The sequence below is a fragment of the Prorops nasuta genome, unplaced genomic scaffold (genome assembly GCF_024137725.1).
Source record: "Prorops nasuta isolate Cenicafe-Biocafe unplaced genomic scaffold, Cenicafe_Pnas_1.2 PNAS00004, whole genome shotgun sequence".
NCBI lineage: Eukaryota > Metazoa > Arthropoda > Insecta > Hymenoptera > Bethylidae > Prorops > Prorops nasuta.
Genome location: NW_027116801.1, coordinates 11150049 through 11174459, shown reverse-complemented (window position 1 = coordinate 11174459; position 24411 = coordinate 11150049). Strand labels below are relative to the sequence as shown.

General features: G+C 43.3%; 1 protein-coding gene across 6 annotated transcripts in view; it reads right to left on the bottom strand.

The window, feature by feature from the left end:
• LOC136772432 (uncharacterized) overlaps positions 1–24411 on the bottom strand; it is a 154392-nt gene that overhangs the window by 13451 nt on the left and 116530 nt on the right. The window contains exon 1 of one of the 6 annotated variants that reach the window (XM_066725405.1): positions 21431–21498. The exons of the other annotated variants lie outside the window; for them this stretch is intronic. The gene's annotated coding sequence lies outside the window, so the exon portion shown is untranslated. Of the gene's footprint in view, positions 1–21430; positions 21499–24411 lie in introns of those variants that run through there. 6 annotated transcript variants of the gene reach the window in all.

Sequence of the window (24411 nt, the reverse complement as noted above, 5' to 3'; positions counted from 1 at the left end):
TTACTTAATTATTGGCGTGCGAAGAGTCGAGTGACGTCACGTGGGTTACCGTAATTCCAACCGAACTGGTGTCCAATGGCGTAGATCCGATTCGCGTTGCTCGCTCAAAAATTAATGTTGCTCTACTATTTCTTCCGTCGATACTGACACGGAGTCTGCCATTTTTTCGTTGCAACGATTAATTTGGCTCGTTGCTCTAATGTGAAAAACTGTTAATTGGTTTAAACATTCTTAGCTGTGCAAAAGATAACAGCCATGTCGGTTCGCAACTATTTTCTTTTTCAATATCACATTGTTTCTATACATTTTCACTTGATTTCTTTCCTTTTTTTGGTATGCAACATTAATACAATGACAGTGACGTAAAAGTATGAAATATAGCATATATGTATACGTAATAAATTAGTGTTATTTATCAACACGTGCCTCATTTTCGTGTATTTTATCATATATACATACGTGTACAGTGACAAATTGTCACACGATTACGCTAGTATTGGTACGCACGAAAGGAATAATCTATAAAACAAACTTAGCACGCGTATTATAGCACTTTGAATGGAGGTTGTGTGTGTCTATAGGAATACACAAGTATAGGCGAATTTTACGCGCCGCTCAACATGAAAGACGTAATAGGGTCAGGGAAGCCAGACTCTGGAAGCGAGACGCTCATCATTTAGCTGGAAGATGCCATCGGCCAAGAAGAGGCTCGATTAGCAATGAAACTATCCCAAAGTGACTCTTGTCAAAAATTTAATGCTGTAAAAAACTCCATTATCGAAGAGTCGCGCTGGTCCGCATCGATTTTTCTCCTGGCACAAATTGACCCCATCAAGATTTATTTTTTTAGCCCTACTCTCTATGCGTGGTTCCTCTATTTCGAATAATCTCGCGTGCAAAGTCCGTGTAAGCCAGTTTACAAGCAATTCGACTCTGGATACTATAATATATACCTATATATATATATATATATATATAGTTTTAACGAATAAACACTGGCAAAGCTTACAAACGTGACATTGTTAAGGTAAGTTTGGCTTTAATCCTTGGAGCGAAGAAAAGCTGGCCGAAATCCTCCGGTTGACTCCGGCTAAGAACCTTGAGCCTTCTAACCAGATTTTCGATCCTTTCCGGTGGAGATGAACAGGTGTGGTATATAGTTAGAAAGAGATTTACTCGGAAAAAGGACGAGGAAACGATTTAACGATGAAAGCACTCTTCAATGCTCTCGCAATGCCAATGTGAAAATTATTGCATCTCTACACACACACACACATATCTATATAGCACACTGGTGTGGTTTATTCGCAATTTACTCGCATTTAATTGGGACAGTTTGAAGATAACTAGTGATGCGTTAACGAGCAGTTGAGCGAATTATTCATCGCTTGTTTACACGCGAATGGTATTTGTATAATGTAAGAGGTGACAACAGTGCTTGAAATGCCCACGTAATGCTGTAATTCGCACAGCCCAGAGGACCAGCTGCCTCCTGCATAAATGTATGTGCTCGTATTCGCTCTCTCATTCCGTCGAGAAACTTGGAAAAATAAAGTTAAGGCGAAATTTTCAGAAGAGACTTTGTCGATGAAGGAGTGGGGATATTTAAAAGGCCGGGAGTCCAGGATGAATCGGGAGATGACCGTCCAATGACCCACTTGTATATCGGCTCACGGACTCCCTGCAGTGTTTTTCTTTCTCTCTTTTCTTTTATCTTCCTTCTTGATTTTTTTTCGTCGCTTTTCGCGGCGTGAGAAGAGTCGGATGATTCGGAATTGTCTCTCGGGGAATTAAAGGAAGTCGGTGCGCGAGTTTCTTGCCGTGGCTCAACAAGGTGTACCGTTATGAATGAATAAAGCTGGCTCTGCTCGCGAGAGTTAACTGACGGTACCTGCGTCTGCTTCCCATAACACTTTACAGCACACACTTACGTATTTACGAGAGAACGAATGCGCTCTTGCATCGAGAGAAAGCTTCCGTTCCTTAAAACCGCCTTAATATAACGATCAATGGGATGCAATTCTATTGAATTAAAAAATTAATAGTTGAGCGAGGCGCAGTATTACTCGTGTGTTTTGCTCACAAAGACTCTCTTGTGTATGAAAGAAAATGCGAAGAATAGAGAGAGAGAGAGAGAGAGAGAGAGAGAGAGAGAGAGAGAGTTGAACGCGAACGAATTTGCAACAAGGAATCATCCACAATGATATTACTCGTATGTTCAACATTCCGTTCCTCTTATACTTTTCGTCGAACTCGGTGGATCGAGTCCTTCGAGGATTTGGTTTCATAAAAAATATAAAGAAGGGAATACACATCGAACGTAAGAACATCACATTGGACAAATTCGTGCAACGAATAACGCTTCCCGAGCAATGATATTCTGCCTTTGTAATACGAGAGAAGGAATATCAAAGATGGAATATCATTGGACAAATTTGTCGAAGGAATTACCTTAGACCAATGATATTCCATGATTTGTATACTTATTTTCATTCCACCGAGTTCTCTCAACTCCTATACAATATTGACCTATCGATTTTCTACCGTCATTTGTTTGTTTGTTTTTTCTTCCATACTGCGCGCGTTTTGACGTTTACTGCCTAATTCGTATTTCGCAATTATCCTCCTCGCCACGAATGGAACGAACGCACGAGCGGCAGCAGCGAGCTCTAAAATGTTGCTCGTAAAGCGGAGATCAAAAGTGAGTGGAGATTCCGGTGGTTCGACGAAACTAGATCCGTGCCCTATAGAGCGGCTTTCACGGTTATGTTTACCACGAGAAAAATTGTTTACTCGCCTGGAGAAAAATGAGAAAGTCGAGGATCCCATGCAAAACATTGGCGAGGAAAAACGTTGATAACGATTCGTGCGATAATTATGGGCGATCCTCGATAACGATTAATGGACAGGTAAACTATAACGCTTCGAACGTTTCCTGCTAATTGAATCGCTGATCAATATTTAGGCCACTAATAAACAGCCTGAAAACAGATATACCGCGGTGTACAAAAATTTAACCGCTGTAGAATTTATTGTGAGGAGATCTAGACAAAAGGGGGGGATGAACGCTAACGGTCAAGCTTTGCGCGAGGCGACGACGATGAAGGACTGCGAGATAATTAAGGAGACGAGGAAAAATGTGGAGACGAATCAGAGGAGCAGGAAACATTTCAGCGTGAGTCGTGCGTCATAATTTTCCTCGTTTCGATCAACTTTAGCTACTTCAATTGTTTCTTCATTTTATTTCACAAGTAGAATCCCCCGAAAAGACGCAGCCAAGAGTTCGCTTTGAAGAGGCAGAAAAAGTCGGAGGAGAAAATGAAAATTGCGAGCGATCCAGCGATTGGATCGACGACGTTGATGCTCCCTCCAGTTCCGATCCAGTCAATGTCCATGCACGATAAATCTACGCAGTGCGATTGGATACTGGAAACGTTGCGTGACAAGTTTGACGTGCTGCACCCGATTCGAACGATGAGTCTTTTGCTGAAGGAGTTGGATGATTCTGTCGAGGGGGAAAGGTCCAAGCGTTTGGTTTGCGACGTGAGAGAGATATTCAAGAGAATTAGCTGCGAGAATGTAAAGTCACCCACGGTTCGTATCACCTGTTTTCTTTTTTTCTTTTTTCTCATTACTGGGGAAAAATGGTTGGATAAGCTAGCAGGTAATTAATGCTGGCCGCTGTGCTGCTGTGTGTTAATAGGATTCGGAATCTATCGAGTTGGTAGCGAAATTGGGAACGAGAAATAATGAATTGGAAGAATGTAGCGGGAAAATGGATTCCATTTGCAAATCATTAAAGGTTGAAAACGATCGTTTGTACAAGTACGAGATTTTAGAATGAATTTCAATGATCGGGGCTGTGCCCATCCGCGGGGCCATTTTTAATTCGATTGAGCATTCGGAGATTGATTCCCAGTGAAAATGAGAAGCAGAGGATCTCTCTGGAGGAGGCCAAGCAGCAAAAGTTGGATTTGAAGGTGTTCGTACGAGATTTGAAGCTCGAACTGGCCAAGATAAAAACGGGAGAGGTGACGAAGAGGGGGAAGGTTGCTCAAGGTCTAACGAAGGAGCTTCGTCTGGAAATTCTTCGGCAAAGCAAAGTGGCGAACGCGACGCGTGTACAAGTTCAACATTTGATGCTCGAGAGAGAAAAGTTGCTGGTCCTTCTCTCTTGCAAAGATTCGAGAATCTCGGAGCTTGGACATGTCTTACGGTTCGCACTCTCTCCGCGATTACGTTATTACGGAAAATGTAAATCCCACTCATCTCCCTTTGCTGCTCTCGACGTATTTCAGAAAGCTGGAAAATCAAATCACGGAGAATTCAACGGATTCCACCGAGGCGCATTGCGAAGAATGCGAGGAGGATTCCCATAATCCGTTATCCGAAAATGGAACGATAGTTTCCCCAGCATCTCGTTCATCGTACTCGACGCACTCGCCAAATTCGAGATGCGCCATCGACGCTTCGGACCGAGGCAAAGACCAAACGGCCAAACTTTTCTCCTCCTTCGATCGGCCCTGCAATATTCCCAGCAAACTTTTCCATTCCACTCCCGACGATAAATCCATCCTGGATAAAGCTTGCGTGTGCACCGCCAGTAATCTAAAAAGATGCAAGAGTTGCAACTCTTATTTATCCAGGATCGACCATCGCGATTAAATTGTTCGGAAGAACGATAATGCGATTAGACTCTGTCGATTCGAGTGTGTTATCTAAACAAATAAAGCACTGACGCGTTGCGTTTAATGGAATTCCTCTTTATTTCTCTAATCGATGAAAACTGTGATAAATTTTTGCTGAAGAGGGTTTCTGCTTTGTCTCTCTGCATATATATATAGAGAGAGAGAGAGAGAAAGAGAGAGGGAGGGAGGAGAGCTGTACTGGAGTTTAGCGAGGTGGTAGGAGATTCTTGCCCCCCTCGAAGTGGCACGTTTAGGATGGTAAAAAGTGGAGGGAGGGAAGGGGGGGGGGTATCGGCAAGCAATTTACTGGGGAGTTTTACCCCCCCCCCCCTCCCCCCCTACCATCGCTCCATCTTGGCGTCGAGCTTTTCCTCAGCGACCTCGACCCCGATCACAGCGCGGAGGGAAAACAGAAGCTCGTTAACGTTCACCGTTCGTTCGCTCGCTCGATCCTCTTCTTACACGGTTACAACACTAGGACGGATGGCCTCCTTTCCACAATAATTCAAAATAGAACGCTTAAACGCCTCACCGTTCCGTTACACGCTAATTTACCAGCTCGACAGCTTCCTCCGAAGAACTCTCTCTCTCTTTCTTTCTTTCTGTCTCTGGACAAAGCATCATCCTAGGATTCGTAGATTTCTACGGGCCTGGCTGAACGTTGCGCGCTGAACTCGAAACATCAGCGGAGATAACAACAAAGTGTCGCGAAGAAAACTCTACTTCTCTCACCTTTATTTTCCTAGACATCCGCTCGCGAAACTCATTTCGATCCAATTTATCCAAATTTTATCCTGCGAAACGTAGTTACATCTCGACAAGAACGTTTGAAATTAGTCGAAATAACGTTTTTCAAATTTAACACTATTTTTTCTATACCGAATATACAAAGCAGTATAGGTATACATTTTCGCGATGAGATGCAGGGAGAATAAAACGCGTTACCACCATTTTAGTTACCGTATTACGGAAGTGTTGGAAATTTGGTTAATAGGCGTTAAATAAATAACGAGGCAAATGGGCGGATTTTTATGGAATATTCACGATTGTTATTTAACGGGATAAAGAGGCGCAGGTAGGCAGGGACAATTATGGCTCCTGCTGACCGAGCTGGATTTTTGGAATCTGGCGAAATAGCTTTACAGAGAGATCGAGTACGAGCATCCATAAGAATAAGGTGAAATTTACTATTATTATGGGCCGTGCAGTGCCGTGCGCGGCCAAATAAACGTAATCGTACGATTTACGAGCCAACGTAGGCATGCGCTGGATTACTCTACACATCGCCGTATATATATATATATGTATATAACTACGTCGTCGATTTTCCCCATTTCATTCAAAGTTTCCTTTTAAAATATCGCTGACTGTCCAAAGGCTACGGCCAAATCTCTTCGATGGCTGATCGTAAAATATTTCATCTCGACTGTGCTCCCCCCCCCCCCCCCCCCTATATTCCACCGTTTCATCTTTGTCGAGCGAGTCGGGCAGGCCGACCTAGAAGAAGCAGCGAAAGAAATTCCGTACAATTGGATAAGTTTATAATAACCGGAGTTGAGGGGATAGAAACAAATCGACGGTTCTCTTCGCAGGAATCATATATATATATATATATATATATATAGATAAACTGTAGTAATATAATGTAATGAAGAGAAATGAAATGAAATGAAAGGAAAGGAAAATAAAGAGAAAGGTTTTTCAAGGATAGTAATTGGGTATATATGCGGGTGGTTATCGGAGCATCTCCATGTCCCAGTCCCGGGAACATTAGGAGGCCAAGCTGCGCGATGATATAGGATATCGAGGCGGGCGAGGAGTTTTCCCCCAGTCTTCGGCAACTGACAAACCATTCCTTCCAGCCCGTGGAAGCGAGCCAGGAAGCTATGTAAATATAAGGGAAACGAGTCTTCCGATGGATTAGCCAGGGCATCGCCTCCTACTAATGGATATTAGAGTCCTGAAAAATTCTCTTCGAGCTGCGCGTTTACCAATTTCGACGGAGCGGTTGTTCTTTTTATTATTAATTATCACTCGTCGGTTCATACGAGTCGATTATCGCGAAGCGAGAGATCGAAAGGAGGAACGAGACGAGTTTAAAGCCAGTGCAAATATTTTAATTAAATCCGTTCGTTGCTCATGCCTGCCAGCTTTATAACGCCGTAATTCCATCTTCCAGTGAAAGTTCATCTGGCAGTTTCCTTTAAACTCGCCGAGAACCATCCCATCTCGCTTCTTCTTCCTCCTCCTCCTCGACGATCGAATCTCAAGAGTGAAACTTGGCACGATATCAAAAAAGAGTTAATGAATATACAGCTTGACGTGGAAATAAAAAGTTCTTTCGGTGAAAGAGCTCTCGCGGCTCGGATATAGCAGCTTCAACACCGATCGAACGTATAAAAATATTCTATACATATATATTGTAGAGAAAAATGTTAATTTGATTAAAAATGCAGAATTCAGCAACACTCGGCAAATTCTATTCCGACGATTCGTAGCGGAAGTTATACGGGGAGAAAGTCTCGTGGCGAGGATTGCGCAGCAGTCACTCGAGTGAAAGTTAAACGAACATTTGATTTGTCCGAATTTGCGTTTATCGATTTCGGATGAGAGAGCTCTTCTTCTTTCCGCCACGTTGAAAGAATGCAGTGCCATGCGGTCTTTTGGCGTGCCAAAACGCTCGCGGACACTCCGGGCCGCACTTGGGCCAGATTTCATTGCAACAGGGGGAGGAGGGAGAAGGGACTCGCGTCTCGTGCAAAACTTTGCAGCGATTTCAACAGTTGAGAGAGAGGGGGGGGGGGGGGACTGCTCAAACGCCAAACGTTTCTCGCCTCGTGGAATTTTCACCACTTCCTTCCCTTGTTTTTCATGAATTTATACTTTACGCGAGAAAGGTGCGAACGATGGAGGAATTTTCGTGCAGATTTGAAAGAGTATTTTGGAGCTAGCGCACTTGGGCCAGATTTGTTCGGCTATTGTGAAGAGTTTGCAGACATTAGAAAGTAGGAGGGAGAAGAGGATTTATCACGCTGAAATTTGCAGTGATTTCAACGGGAGACCACCCACTATACTCGCTCGCTCCAACGGCCAGCTATTTTTTTTCCCGCTTGCTGAAATTTTTGCCACTCGCTCTGCAACGTTTCGCGAATTTCAAACGGCTCTTCCCAGTGACGCAACCGACGAAATCGAGAAGAAAAAGCGCGAATGGGTTAAACTTGGCGAAATTACAGGTGGAAATATGTTGGTGGAAGCTTAGTGGTAGCTTTAAATAACACATTAAACGAGTGAATTGCATCCAACTTTAGATTACGAGGCTGCAGTCGAATACATTATGAAAGCTACGGACGTAAAACTGAAGTTGGCCGTTATCTCCGGCTGTAATGGCCAGCCATGAAACTACTTACAACAATGTAGTATTAATTGTTTGAGGGGGGGGGGGGGGGGGGGAGAACAAACGCTTCGTAACTATAGCAACCTGTCGCGTTGCATAAACTAACAAGTGGTTTTTCGAGATTCGCTTTTAATTGGATTCCTCCTAGAGGACCGTCGGAGCGTCGTGTAAAGTCCTCGAGCGTCCTCTTGGAAAATTTGTAAAACTCGCCAGAGAATCGTGCGAGTGTCGTAAGTAAAAAGAAATGACGATAATCTAGCGATGTAACGCGATGCGAGAGTTTAAATTCTTCGCAAAGATGGCTGGCACGTGCATCGGAGATTATACAGGCTTACTGGAGGAGTTGGTTTAATTGTTGAATTCGATGGCGAATTTGGAGCTCCTAATTGTCGTCCATTATCGTTGTAACGACCGCACGCGCAAACCTAACTATATATATATATATATAGGGCCGCACTGCCGATACACGTGGACGAGTCCAGAATTTAGAGTCCAGAATTTGGAATAATCCAGAGCGAGCCACTGAGGAAGCCATTATTGCCCGAGGGCAACACTTACTTTTACCCACTGCAAACTTACCCCCCCCCCCCCTCCCCCCCCTGTTCTACCTTCACAACCACAAATCCAACCCCTTTTACTACTCTGGCCCAGTGCAAGGTAATCTCGTGTCTTAGCGAGACTCGCAAACTGGCATAAAGCTTTCTATAACGTTCTCCTAACGTTCGCTTTCATACTATCAGCGTTTTCCCACAAGTTTGTACGGTAAAAATTGCGAAACAGATGGAAATTTTCTTAATTTTTAAAATTATCGAAAAATATCCAGCGATTGTCCAGAGTTACCGACATGACTCGATCCTGTAATTTTGCCGTACTATTAATTTCGATACTATTTCCAGATTCCGTTGAAAAAAAAAAAGAAAAAAAATCCCAAAAAATTGGGGGGAAAATTTGGAGCGATTGGCGAAGGTCAGTGGAGCGACTGCATGGATGATTTCTCAAGCGCGACGCGATAAGTGCAACGGGGTTATCATGGCATGGCGTGGCGTGGCGTGGCGTGGGGAAGCGCGCTACGTGTTTTCCGCGATAAATCACGCAGCTCACGTTTTCCGTCTGTGTTCAATAAGCGCGATTAAGAGCGTACAAAGCTATACGTGCCTCGCTCGCTATGGCCAATGGCTGACGCGCCGCCGATGATGCAGGAGCAACGCCACGCCAGAGCCAACTTTCATCAATTCTTGTCCCTTTGCGATTAAACGGTGAAGAAAAGCAAAAAAAAAAAAAAGAAGCAAAGCGACAAGAGCGTTCCGCGTTGATAAATCAATTTATCGGTTCCTTCGCAGCAGCGGCAACAATGGCTTATTAAGCTGCTCGATACGGTTTAAAGTCTCGTTAGATTCTCACGCACAGCGATTTAATTTCCTGTCGTGAGTGAATGGCACGGACGAGTATATATACATACGTGTATATGCACATATATGGAGCTACCATAGCGCGTATTTGCATCAAGACATTTCCGCCTGGGAATTTCGAGGGGAGAATTGGAAAGTAAGAGGGGAAAAGTGCATAAGCGGAATTGCTGGATTTCGGTGCGGCGCGGCGTGTGGCGTGGCGTGGCAGACAAACCGTAAAAGCATCGAGAGAGTGTCGCAGATTTCATCATCGACGCTCTGCATTTTCCATCTGTATGGAACGTTCTCGTTGTACACGCGCGAGTGACACGTGCATGACGGGAGCCTATCTCTATATATGTATATAGGAGCATGTCGAGTCACTCGACTCTGTGCTCCGTGCACGCGCGTGTACGTACGAGAGTGACGCAGGCAGAAATTCTAAGCTTCTTTTATCCTCCAACACTAATATTTTGCTACTTTCCAAATTTTCCTCGCAACCCCCCTCCACATTTTCCCTCTCTTTATCCTTCCTTACACGCGCGCGACGAGCGAGTTTACATCTCGACGAGTCGATCGTCTCTTTCACGACGGAAGCAGCACCTGGAATTGTAAATATATTCATGAACGATCAAGATTCCTTTCCCAAGCTCCACTGGAAAATGTAATTATGTCATATCATGAAGTGGAGTTGAATCGTTTAGCCGTTTACATAATTTCTATCGCTTTATATTCGTAGTCCCCCCCCCCCCCCCCCCCCCCACTCCTATCAACCTTATTCTTTACCCCCACTGGCTCTCCCTTGAATCATCGAGAGAACAAATGGCAGGCACGAATGCTCGTCTCCGAATTTAACGAGGCGACGCGCGCCGTAAATTGATAAGAGATGGAGCGTATTTCTCCTGGAAGCAAGAAAATTTGAGAAATTTTCCAATTGACGCGGAGAATGAGAAATAGGATTTTCTTCGGTGCTATTGAAAATTGCATTATCATAATTGGGCGGAAAAGATTGATTGGTTTGTAGCGAGCGTTAAAGCCTGCGGAAGTTATGAATGTATAGTGTAATTAAGAAGAAAGCGTTGCTCGGTTCGAGTGCGAAATGCATTAGCCTCGATGCTAATTTTATTTGCGGATCAAAAGGTTTCGCGTGGTCGGCGGCCCGATGTAAAATCAGAAATTAAACGTTTGTCCTTCCTGCCGTGGAAAGAGTGCAGTGGCGACGAAAACTCGCCGATTTCAGGAATCGTTGCGAATTATTTCGCATTCCGCTCGACGATTTGCGCGAATCGCGATTGAATCTTGTTTCATCGGGAAAACACGCTTTGGATTCCGAAGCTTTGTTCCAGCGTTTGTTCTCTCCTAATAGTCTACGAGAAAATTTTGGAAAATACTGCCCATGTATATGATAGCGCGAGCGAAGCAGATCGAACCGAACGTTGATACGTTAAACTCTTTGCAGGTTCAGTACCGAAAAGAACATTTGTGTGCTCCAAAAACCTTGCGCTCGACCATTCATAATAAATACGAATTACTCTTGGCGTATTTCTGTCTAAAATTCACTTGAAACATTCAAGAAGAGAATGGATCGAGAGAGAAATAACGTCTGGAGATTTCTTAACGTACCCTTGTATATATACTCATAATTAAATTTGTAAAATCCAATTGCGATCGCAGCTTTTCCAAGTTTTCCTAGAAGAAAGTCAATGAACGGCAGGATTGTACAGGCTAGCAGAATTTAAGGACGATCGAGGAACGAAGAAAAAAGACTAGCTTATATATATATATATATATATATATAAATGACACAATCAATCCTCGTTCATTTCAATTTAAAATTAATTGAAAACATTAAAGGGGATGGAATGTATAAGTAGAGAGATTTGTTACATATAGTCATAAGTGAATCTATAAATAGAATTGCGAGTGATTTTTCAAGTTTTTCCGGAGGGAAGAGAGAAAACGAAGAGTGGTACAGCACACACACACATATATATATATATATATATAGCGATCGAGAGGGGGATCGGGGGTAGAGAGAGAGAGAGAGAGAGAGAGAGAGTATATACAGGAGGTTTGGAGGGGGGAGGGACGAAGTAACTAACGACGGCTTTTGTGCGTTGAACCATTGCGAACCGAACGGGGAAAACAGGACGAGGGAATGCCGGGATTAAACGGGGCTTCGGGCCGTTTATCATCCCGCAGGCAGTCGCTGTCTGTGTGCGCTCCTGCACCATGTGCACCGTCCGTGTGGACCGTAGAATCTCCGGGCTCTGGCTGATGCTGCTTGTACCTGCCCATCCATGTCTCTAACTGCGTGAATTTGCGCGAGTTAAACGTCAGTGTGCAGCTCCGATAAATATGCTCGGAATTTTATCGATGTTTTCGCGATAATTCCATTTCTTTCCAAGAGTGTGCCCCCCCCCCCCTTCCCCACCACACCATGAAACCGACGCTACATCTCGTCCGCGCGCAAAATTTCCAAATGAAACAAAAAAAAGGGAAAAATCTGAGAACGCTTCACCACCATATCAAGCTGAAAACATTTTTAATTGTAATTAGACGGATTCGTCGATCGGAAAGCCAGTCGGTTGGCGGCCATTGAACATCGAAATTGCCGGCAAATCGCACGATTTATCATCGATCGCTCCTTCTCGGGCTTTTCTCTCATTCAAACCCTCGCTCGCTGAATTTTCCACGAAACTCGACTGCTCCGCGATGCGGCTGTTCTTTCTATTATGTATATATATATATATATATATGGTCGCGGAGCCTCGTAAGTTTTCGTGGATTTTCGAGGAGGCCTGGAATAGCTCGACATCGATCGGCGCGTAATAATAGCCAGGCTGTCGTTTCGACCGGCTATTTTTAGGCTCACCCAGTAATCGGGGGACCTAGAACACTCGCTATTTTCAATGGCACACTCTGGACTGGCCTGTGCATGCAGTCTTACACCGCGCACCACAGGTCCAATTTTGTCAAGACGAGATTAATCGTGCTGTAGATCCCTCACACTCTATATATATATACATATATATATATATGTATATATACAAAAGACGGTAGAGGGGCTACTCGACTCGATCTCTTAATATTCGCTCGTCGAGTCAATTATACGTTTTATTATGAATGTCGCGAGAGAGAGAGAGAGAGAGAGAGAGAGAGCGCGCAATTAAATCTCATTTATACGGTCTGGCCCCACTCTTTTCTCTCCTCGCTGTAAGCTTCGTTTATTTAAGAGGATTACTCGCGCGTATAGTGTAGAAATTATACGGATGGTGAAATAAATAAATTTGGGAAATTGTCAGTTGCGAAAAACCATCGGGGAGGGGACGATTTATTACGCGAAGAGAGAGACAGAGAGATAGAGAGAGAGAGAGAGAGAGAGAGAGAAAGTTGGGTCGACGGACGATAATGCGCGGAGTAACGGCTGATAATGCAGTGGCGTATCACGGCTTATTTGCGGGTGGCCTTTGGTGGTGGCAGCACTTTGCGTCGTATAGTGGTGTGAGGGAAGGAGTAGGAGGAGGGGGGGGGGGGGGGGGTCCCGAGGGCTTCGCGAGTCACAATGGCACAACGGCCGATAAACCGCTCGTGGGATTTACGCTCTCACTCTCTCTCTCTCTCTCTCTCTCGATTCCTCCGTCGTACTAACATCGAGCCTCGAAATCGCGTCCTTATACACTGCATATACATTCACCGACTCGCACGTTATACCTATACGTTTATTTCTATATAGTATATATGTAGAGTAGACGGTTTACTTGTTGCCCATAGCACGCCCTCGTAAGCGCGATAAATCGATCGCATTTTATCCCATGTAAATTAAAATTGCCGATAAACACTCGAGCAAACAGGCATCGTCCTTTCACCAGCGTCGGGATCCGAGAAAGAAAGCGAAACTCGATATATCCGAGGCTAGTTCAATTTCTGCCAAACTGAAAATTCCGATCGACCGAGCCTGATGGATACTTTCGACGGTTCTACATCGATTATATTGCATGGTTAATTGAACGTTGGGCCAGTGGAAATTATTGGAAAACTTGTGGGGGAGTTTATGGTAGTTTCGCCAAAGTGATGTTCGAGTGTTGCTGATAATACGCGCTCACGTGTGTAGGAGCGAACGTGCGATTGGTCGAGATTCGAACAAGGGGGGAGGTGGACTCTTACGACAAAGGTACAATTGCATAAAAAGAGAATTTTCCTTAAATACACGAATACAGCGCAAAGATGGCATATATATAGACGTAATAAGAGGCGCGCGAAATTTCATGCTGATTCTCCTAAACGAAACGGTTAAATTTATTCGACGGGCAGTTTTTAGTATTCATTTGGAAGGCAGGCAGGCAGAGAGTGATTCGGCGAGAATTTTCAAGAATATGAAGGAGCAATAGCCGCGCGCCCGCTCCGAAGGAAGGCGAATAAAATTTTGCAACCGCGGTAAACTCGGCAAGTACCGTGCAATTCTCGACACCTGTCGCTCATCGTTACTCACTTTAGAATTTTACCTGTTCGCGGATGCTGTATTTCTGCTCCATGAGCCGAGCCAGCGAGCGATGGAACATCGATGCAAATCAATTGGCCGCTCGCTGCTATATTTTTACCTCGTAAAATGACCAATGATAAATACGAGGAAAAACCTGTCAATGCTGTCTTCCCTCCGAACAACGCGCATCGTACAAATTTCTCGAATGATCCTTCGTCGTAGAGCAGCAGTGTATACGTGTAGTGGTGAGTTTTGAGAAAGAAGAAACGGGACGCGCATATATATATACTGGAGTGCGCGAACAACGTGGACGGACAAAGTTTGCAGGAGAACGTGAAAAGGGGCAGCAGGCTGGTTGGAAGAGACGCGCGGCCAATTATTGGCGCGCGACCTTTAAAGGCCAGTGGAGAATTTATCGAAGCTGTTTATATCGATGTAGCTCGCTCGAGGCTACTCGTAATTTACGCAGCAATATTATATACGACACGAGACTCGGTTATCTTTGCACTTGGCACGCTCTCGCGTATCCGCCAAGGAAGTCAAGGACAAAACTCGCTGCATTCCACCATTATCAAGGGTCTCTCGCGAGGCGAGGCGTTATACCTATCTCGCCGAATGTAAAACTATACATATATATATATATATATGTATATAAAAGCGAATTATTCGAAAGGAGCCGAGGGCGCGGGCCTATAGTTGTCTCTTCCTCTTCTCGGGGATTTCCGGCCACTTCCGGTACGGTACGTGCGCCGCTGCCTTGGCCCTCTGAGGATTTCTCGTCAAATGACTGCCCCCATAGATCTCTGGCGATGCTTCCAGGAAAGTACGACTCGGCGTGAAAGAGCTCGTTTAATTTTTGCCCTCGCCCATGATTGCTGCATTTCTCTCTCTCTCTCTCACTCTTTTTCACTTTTTTTTGCCACGAGTCCTGCCTGCCAGCACGAATCCGTCCACGAATCCCTGCTGGGACTGTATCTTGCTGAAATATACGCTCGAATTCCTTTCATTAATCCGCCAACGGGAACACTCGTTTGCCACCCCAGCGTTAAACAGATTCCAGCTTGTTAGCTATATATATATATATATATATATATATATGTAATATCGGAAGACAAATGGAGCGATCGAATTATCCACGACGAATCGTTTCGAGCAAAAGGATTTGTTCTCAAATCGATCATCGAGGAGAATTTTCCTCGTTTGATTCTTCGACAGGGTTGAATCTCGAATCGAATGGCAAGGGGTGTCGGTTTGAAGGTGGGACTGACTGCTGCTGAAACGCGTACTCTCTCTCTCTCTCTCTCTCTCTCTCTCTGGTTGGAGTCGGTGGTGGATAGTTAACCTCGACCTTTTCGCGTCTCGTTGACCTTGGGAGATCGGGAGTGGAGATGCTGTCGCGTATCGCGCGCTCGCGCTCGGTGCTCGCCAATTACAAGCTGGGAGTGTCGAAGGAACGTGGAAGAAAATTCGATGAGAGGGTGGTAGAGGGGGGGGGGAGTGGAAGAGAGGGTCTGCTCGTAGTCGGGGTGAAGGTCCGATGCAACAGGACTTGAGGCCAACTTGGTTCAGTCCGTTAACCCCTGACTCTCTCTCTCTCTCTCTCTCTCTCGTTAACCGAGGAACCCCATGCATCGCGTGCAGACATCAAATTCTACCGATTTTCTTCTTCCTCCTTTCGTAAGCCCTGCACGCGCCTGACAAGTTTGTTTTTGGCTAACACGAAATCCCGTGTGAACCAATCTCCTAACCACCGAGAAACTATATTTGTCCCACCTAACCTCTCCCCTCTGTCTCTGACTTTGTTATAGTCAACGAAAAAAAAGGGTAAAAAAATTATGTAGGAAATTAAATATTATCTATCGAACGTTGAAAATAGCACAGAGTTTTAACAACCACTCCTTTGGTTTTCATCATAGTTATTCTTACGGCATCTGGTGTAATATAGTTTCTCGCGAGAGGGTAATATTAGAAGCAGAGATGACGAGCCAGTGGGAGGGGAAATGGCAAGAAATTTATATATATATATATATATATATATATTGCGCGCGAGAGAGAGAGAGAGAGAGAGACAAAAGGAGCTGACACGTTTCAACGAAGCGCGGGGCCACCAAGCAACCAACCACTTCTTCTATCAAACTTGCTGCGGAGTTTTAGTCGTAAGAAGGATGCGAGTGTGTGTGTGTGTGTGTGTGTGTGTGAGTAGAGAAGGAGAAGCAACAGTCAACTCTGCGCGCGTATCAACCTTTTCCACCCTATTCTTCATCTTCCTCCCGAAACTCTCCGAACCCCCCCCCCCCTCCCCCTCCCCCTCTACAGTCCGGACGAGCGACGATTATTTGCCGGGAAGCTGCGTATAAAACGATTTCCGTGACATAAAATCCATGAAAATATCTTGTCTCGTGAAACTCGAGCTTCCTCCTGAATCTTAGCATCCAATTAAAGTAATGAAAAAGAGCCATTAAAAAGAGAACAGCCGGTTGATCCGCACCGCTACGACCGAGTGGAATTAATGAAACCTTGAGGAAATATTATATCGAAGGGAACGTTTCACAGCGAATCGCAGCATGGTCCATGTACAAAGGTTGCTTCGTTCGACGTTTGACTGCGGATTGAATTTTACTACAACTTTTCTCATTTCTGCAGATTTTCTTGTCGAACGATCGAGGGAGACGAGGCTCGATTAAAAACAAGTATTTTTTTCTAGTTCCTGCAGGGGGTGAAGGTTCTTTGCTCTCCTTCAATTCCATTGGGGGATACACGGAAAATTAAGTTTTAACGGTTAATAAAATATTACAACTGTATATATATATATAGTGTACATTGAATGGATTATTCGATCAGAGACGAGAATATAATCCACAAGGGTGGATAGTTTGATCGTAGGACGCAATGAGCAGAATTGAAATTTGACTGCGCAACTTTTTTTATTCGAGAGAGTGCTGTTGGAAGGAAGAAGCAGATTAAGGGCGTTTTCCCTGGTGGGGTGTGGAGGGGGAGGGGGGGGGGGCATCTCGATTTCTCTGCTTTGCCGTGAATGTCAGGATTGTGTCAGGGGGTGCATGGAAACGGTAAGGGGTTTGATGATGGCTCGCGTGGAACTGTATAATTAGATTAGGTACAAGTCACATTAGCATGTCATGCATATTCCATGAAGGCGAGCCTCGTGGTGGGGATGATATTGCTTTTGGTGGCGGCAGCGGCGGCTCTCTGGAAAACTTCAACCCCCGCGACGTCTAGTCTTCTTCCTCCTCCTGTCTCACCCCCCCCCCCCCCCCCCCTCGAATCTCTCCTCGCCAACACACCAACCAACGTTTCCTTTTATTCGCCTGTCGCGCGTCGACCATCAACTGGATACCACAGCACCATCCCCCCCCCCCTATCTTCCTTCCTTCCAACCACTATAGCCATTTTCACACTTTTTCCCAAGTCAAAACTTTTCCATCCCATTCATACAATACACCTCCACCTAATGAATAATTTAAGCAATAGAAACGCGTAATAACTCTGACAGAATAATGTACAGCATTGACGAGGCGAGATTTTCCCCTTCTACTTGTAACGTATATATATGCATGTATTTAGGTATAGATTTTTCCAACAACGAGGTGGATTGAGAAAAGAAGGAGCGCAAGGTCGCGAGGCTAAAAACTCTCGGGGCTTTCGATCGAAATGCCAACTGCTCGCAGCGAGTGTAGGAAACGAAAGATTCGACGGGGATTTCTAGAATTCATTACGAGAACAACCGGTCGACCGATGCATGCTCGACCATAAACGCCCATGCACTATTCATGAACGGTTACGTCTCGCCGACTTACGCAATCCACCACTTTCAATGACTATTTTCCGTTTATTCCGTCACACACATGAAGCACGCACGAAAGTCTCACCGTTGTACATTTCCGTTTATCTATTTTTGTACTCAACGAATGAATGTTTAATTTTATTTTTATAACAATAGAATTTTAATCTACTCGTGGAGAGAAGGAATGTGCAAAGTCGACCGAAGAAGGACTTGGTCCTCGTCTGCAGGAAAATCCCAAGATCGTCAGGATCCTCTAGATGGAGAAAGAGAGAAAAAGCCAACTGGAATCCCTTTTGTACACTATTTAAGAGACGCAGAGGTCGCTATATATATAGGGGAGGGATGGATGGATGGATCCAACGAAATTGTCTGGCCGTTATACCCTCGCGAGCGATCACCGAGTAGGGATCCGCCGGTCGCCGAGCTGCAGGGTCCGTGACGGAAGGTCGTCGGGAAAGTGTCCGGCGAAGGTCCTTAAAAATTACCAGGATCAATCTTGCTCATTCACGAATGCCCACCTGAAAAAACTCTCGACCGCTTCAACATCGTCGATCGTATACATTTGACTTTCGAAGAATTTCTCCACTGGATTGTCATCCACGTGTCGCTGCGAGAGTCGTGAATTTTCTGGAAAGTTTCGAGGAAAAAGGTTGGAGGAGTGTTGGTGTTGGTCAAAGGGTCCTGCGGCACACACTGGGCGTTTTCTATAGCTTATACCTGACGCAGCTGTGCAACAAGAATGTGGCAGCTCTCGCTCGGTATATCGCCTGGTCGCGCTTCCGCACGTCGTCTACTCTATACACACATTCGCGTAATTTTATGCCACCTCTATTCCTTATCCGAAAATCTTTCCAGCCTGAAATAACGTTTCTTCCTCTCGAGATATTCCTACCTTGGAAGGCGCAACGTTCGATCCTCTCCGAGCCTCGATTTCGTGAAAAGTTTCACTGGAATTTCCACTCTGAGCAGTATTGTTGCTACATACATATATATATATATATATATGTATATATAGGTATTGTTGAATAATATAGGTAGAGTAAAATTGCTGGTGCAAATTTCGAGGTGATTTTTGCAAGTGCGAAAGGAGAAAGGCCGTATATATTAAGTGGTTTGGTAGTGTTTCTGTTTTCGAAAAGTCTGGGAGTTGCGGAAGATTGAGTGAAATGGCCACGGCCCACGAGTCGAGTGGATAAGAATAGACAGTGAACTAGCGAAGCGAATTGATGGACAAACAAAAAGAGGATAACTCGACGTTCGAACGTTCTCCAAATTGTCTGGTTGGTTAGATATGTTGGAACCGAGCGAGCTAGTCATTGTTTTTCGCTCTTATATATAGAGTTTTACTTGTGTATTTAGGATGACATTAAAGTATAAGGTTCGCATGCAGTGGTTCGATTAAACGTTTTCTCACACATAAATCTCAAAAATATTCTTTCCACTGTATTGGTAATCTTTCGAGTGTGCAGTATACACTACGTGTGTGTGTGTGGATAGGGGAAAGAGGTCGGTAAAAATAATATATATATGGAAAAATGGAGAAACTAGCCAGCTTGGGAAATTTGGCGTCGAGTGGTGTGAGCTGAACGGGAGCGTCTATGGAAAAGTAAATATTTAGAGCAGCGAGTCCTGTCGTGCTTTAAATATTAAACGGTAAATTTTGTCTCGTGGACCGCTGAGTGCCGTTATAACGAATAATCCTCTCGCTACCACTCTCTCTCTCTCTCTCTCTCTCTCTCTTTCTCTACTGCTGCTGGCCAAGTCCGCGTGGAGAACGGAAGTAAAGAAACGCGGCCGAGTCTCAAGATGAATCGGCAAACTTTGGCTCGCGCTGTAAAAATGAAACAAACTTTTTTATTCACTTACGTTACTCGCATTCGCCTTAACAGCTTTCGCCAACTCTCTTTAATATATGTGTTTTGAAAAGAAGAGGTCCCGCATGCTTGTCAAGAATAGCTTTTTCTCTCGATTCGACTCTTTCGTCCATTATCTCGTTGAAATAACGCGTCAACAGTGTATTTGGTTTCCTCGATTTTTTCAAAGTTATTCAATACGCGTGAAGGAAAGCATCGAGTTTTAAAAGGATGAACGCAGTAGCGAATAGAAATCAATTTTTATGTGATAAATGACAATCGATCCTCGTATATATCTATATATATTTGTTAAAAATTTCTATAAAATATTCCAGAGATCGGAAGGAAAAACTTTATAGCGCGTATTTTAAGGGAAAATTGTCTTGTGCTTATCAAGAATTGATTTTCGCGTCAATTGGACCGTTTCGTCGATAGCCTTGTTGGAAAAACAAGAATCGCTGTTGGTTTGCGTGATTTTAGATTTTTGAAAAATATTTAATATGCGAGTGGGAGCATCGAGAAGAGATTTCTGAGATGTTGAAGAAAACAGTTTGTGGGAGATAAGCAGAGTTCGATAGGATCTTAATAGGGTATAGGAGGGCCGTGTGTATCCTGCGACCTCTGCCGTTCCCAGAAACATATTACGCTTTATCTCTCTCTCTCTCTCTCTCTCTCTGGTGTACTCCCATGCAGCTTTAAAAAGAAACGTCGAAAAACTTGTCCCTTCTCCGCAGCTCGAAAATGTGTGCAACGACCGAGGTAGAGTCTCGAGCGAACACCGACTTATACTTCTCTCTCGGTTATATTATAGCTATAGGTGCCGAGAGAACTTTTTCAAAAGTGCAGCACTAATTTCAATTAACACTCGAGCAGAGTACTGCCTCGTAATACAGTTAAACCTCTTATCGTATCGTACAAAAATTCCTAACGAAATTTGCATAATTCAGCATCGCGCTCAGAGACCTTTAAACTTTCTAAACAAACCAATTGATCGATTCATCATTTTCCATACTGGAGAAATTTTTATTGGAAAAACATAGATATTGCAAAAGTTTCCAACTAATAGAGCGAGATAATAAATTTGTTGAAAAATCTGCAGCTTCGTAAGGCAAACAAAAAAGTTAGTTTGCTAAAAGTTTATGATTGATTCTGTTTGCCGAAGGAAAACCGAGGTTTTATCTCTGAAAAACGACAGGTGAGTGATTAACTCTCGATTACTAGCATCGTTTATAGTTTCCTATGTACAGAAATAGGAAAAACCGTAACGAAAGACCTTTTCTGAACAATCGTCTTAGGATCGAGTCTCTTTGATTTATATCCCGTATAGTCCTGTCATTTCCTATAATAAACTTACCAAAGAACCTTCGAGTTTCATCCTTTTCAGAAAATTCCCACCCAGAACATATATGAATACAGGATGTACAGAGCCTCGTTGACCAACATGTAAAAAAAATTGCAGTTTGCTCTCGTCCACCAACGAAACTGCAGTTGGTTTGTTCAGGAACTTGTAAAGAAAGGACCTTCTGGGAGAGTGTATATGTTTGAATCGTCATCTCTGGAGGAGCAAGAAAATTAAGCAAAAGAAAAATCAGCATGGGGTGTAGGAAAAAATGTGAAAAGTCAAGCATTTTTTTATTCCAGTCAAATGTAAGATATCTGTAGGTGTGTGCGTGCGTGCGTGCGTGCGTGTGGCAGAGGGTGTTTTATTATGAATCAGATTGGATGATCGCAGTAATTTGAGTAAGGGAAGCTGGTAGGAGACATTGGGGAAGAAGCTCGGCAGCAATCTGGGAGCTTTGCGTTTCCGCAGAGATTATCGTACATAGATTAGGTCCGTTTACATTATCCTCTTGCAATGGCGTCCCGCTCCTTCCTTCCTCGAGGTCCCAGCGCCTCCCCCCTCCTAACTCCTATATGCATATATAGGAATTCGATTCGTCCCAGCCATCTAATCCAGTTGCCATTCCCCACGTTCTTCCACAATTTCATCATAAATCTCCCTATCGTTGTACCAGACCCCTAACAATTATAAACAAAATAATAAACTATATATATAACACAGTTATAATTAGTAAATATCGTTTTTAAATCTGAAAATAAAATCCAGAGTATAGAAAACTTATTGACTCGACATTGATAACTGCTCCTCGCATCCAATCGATTAATTGGCCAGCTGATGTAATTACCGAACGCAGTTGAGTAGTAGGGGAGACCGGGGTAAAACAAGGACCCATTAATATAACATAAACTACATTTCTGATGCAGTCATTAATGAAGGTATGTAATGGTGCCACTTGAAGATATTTGTCAGCAAAAATTTGTAAACTTTGGCGCTTGATTACTTTCCAAACGCTTTATTTTTCATTTTTGCACATAATTCTTAAAAGTTTCCGATAATTTCGAAGTGTTCAGTACAAAATCTGGACTAATAGAGTAAATTTTCACTCAAGTCACTTAATTTGTAATATTTTTAACTATAATTTCGTTAGTCGTATTTTTAATTTACATACGATATATGTCTGTATAATATTTCAATACACTTTGTATGGTTAAGGGGCAAAACCATACGGGGTAAAATCGGACCTCATGCCTTCATTAATGACTGAATGAGGAATATAATTTTTCTTATATTAATGGGTTCTTGTTTTACCCTGGTACCCTATTTTACCTGGGTTTCCCCTAATAAATGTATTTATTGTAAAGAAAAATGCGCATTAACAAAATTACAAGAAGGATGAGTACAATGCATAAAAAATTTAAAATGGGCTCATGAAGGATGAACTGAATAGAAAATTGAAGATTTACATAATTTCTCATGTAATACATGCTAAGTTTTTATCAATTTTTTGTATCCAATTTGAATCCGTGGAGTACCCTATTTTACCCATGGGTCGGGGTAAAACCGTAAATTGTTACGTTTTTTAAATTAACATTTGATTGATCAAAAATAAAAATAATTATTTAATTTTGTGTCACCACTTTAAAGAAGGTTTATATTAAATCAAAGTCGTTTTATTTTCAATTTTTTTTTTAATAATAACCTAAATATAAGCCTTTATCCTTAAGGGTACCGTTTTACCCCGATCTCCCCTACACGTGTGGAGAATACACAACGCCTCTAGTTTTCTCTCGCAAAACCACAAATTGGTGAAACGATGGAGCTGTATTGATCGATCGGACGATTTCTCACGGTCAAAGTGCAAGTGTAATAATTTATATTAAGACTGTGACACTGTGGTATAGATATAGGTTAGGGAGTGGAGGGGGGGGGGGGAGGATTTGGTAATTTTTCCAATGAATACGTTTGCAAGCACGTTCGATGAATTCTAACTGATTATACATATATATATATAAAGTTTTTATGAGAGGAAATGATGGAAATGGACGAAAAAGGAAATTCGTCATTTTCATGAGCGAACGAACGATGTATGAAGCGTCGCGGCGCGTCGATGGATGAAAGATCGATAGATCATTTTTCGAATAATATTCTCATCAGTTTAGCGATACTTGACAAGCTGCACTGGGCGTATCGAGTGACATAAATCGAGAATATCCACGGTTCATCACGAACTTGGCATTCTCCCGGTAGCGAGCGATAAACTTTTATCTTCTCGGGCAACGCGCGCACGTTACTCTATGCAGCTGTACCATTTTTCCGGCATTCGTTCGCTTTTACGGGAGGCTGCCAGATAAATTTATTCCCCTTTCATTGCCCCTCCGCGCGCGCCTGCCCGAGTCTGTCACGGGAGACTCGATGAAAAGCGTCCCCTCCCTCCCTCCCCCCCCCCCCTCTCTCCTTTTTTGTCAACGCTAAAGGATCCATCAACGTCTCCCCCCTCCTCCAGCTCTCTCTAAATCGCCGATCTGCCAATGCGCAAGAATTCAACTACCATTATCGTCAAAAATTGAAATAATTGCGTATAATATCAATATTTTCAATTTTTACTCGCTCGGTACAACTTGGTTTCAACTATATAAAACATATATTATATATATATATATAGTTATGAGATATAAATTTATTCCCTTTTAATTAGCCTCATGCAAGAAGTAAATCTCTCATGTTTGACTCTTTGACTAAAACTTTTCGCTCCCTTTACCACCCCCCCCCCCCCCTCCTTATTCGTCGTCGCTTTAATTCTTCTCACACACCGATTTGCCAATATAAACTCCGTGCAACTGTCATTATATATACCGAAGCGAAAAAATAGAATGATGAAATTTCATGGTTGCGTTGAATGGATATTTTCAATTTTACTCGTTTAGCAGAAATTCTTTCAAATGGATTTGTTTGAGAGTGTGGAAGGAGAGATATAGGGTTGCAAACGTGTGTGTGTACTGGCAGGTACATACAGAGGTTGAAACAGAGTTTAACACTGGTATAGAAGCGAGGCGAGGGTAGGTATCGATTAGGTTATCGGCGAATGGCACGCGGCCTGCGGCTACATTAAAGCTGTTTCAGTTCTGCATTTGTCGTTGAAAATGTATGATCGATACGTATATATATATATATATATATATATATATACTCTCCGCTCGCTAGTGCAACGACATCGACACTCTGGATAAGCCGTTAGTGCCCGCTCTATCCCTGTAATAGTCATTTGTCCACTTTTCTATCCGACTTTCCTTATTCGTTTGCGATAATTTTCAATTTTCGTTCGTATATATATATATATATATATATATACCTTTCGCAAACATCCTCGAGCCTGTCCGATGCTTTCTAATCAGGCATAATCAATGGTTTGAAAATTGCAGGAAACGCAACATAAAATGTAGATTCATAACTTGGAACTGTTC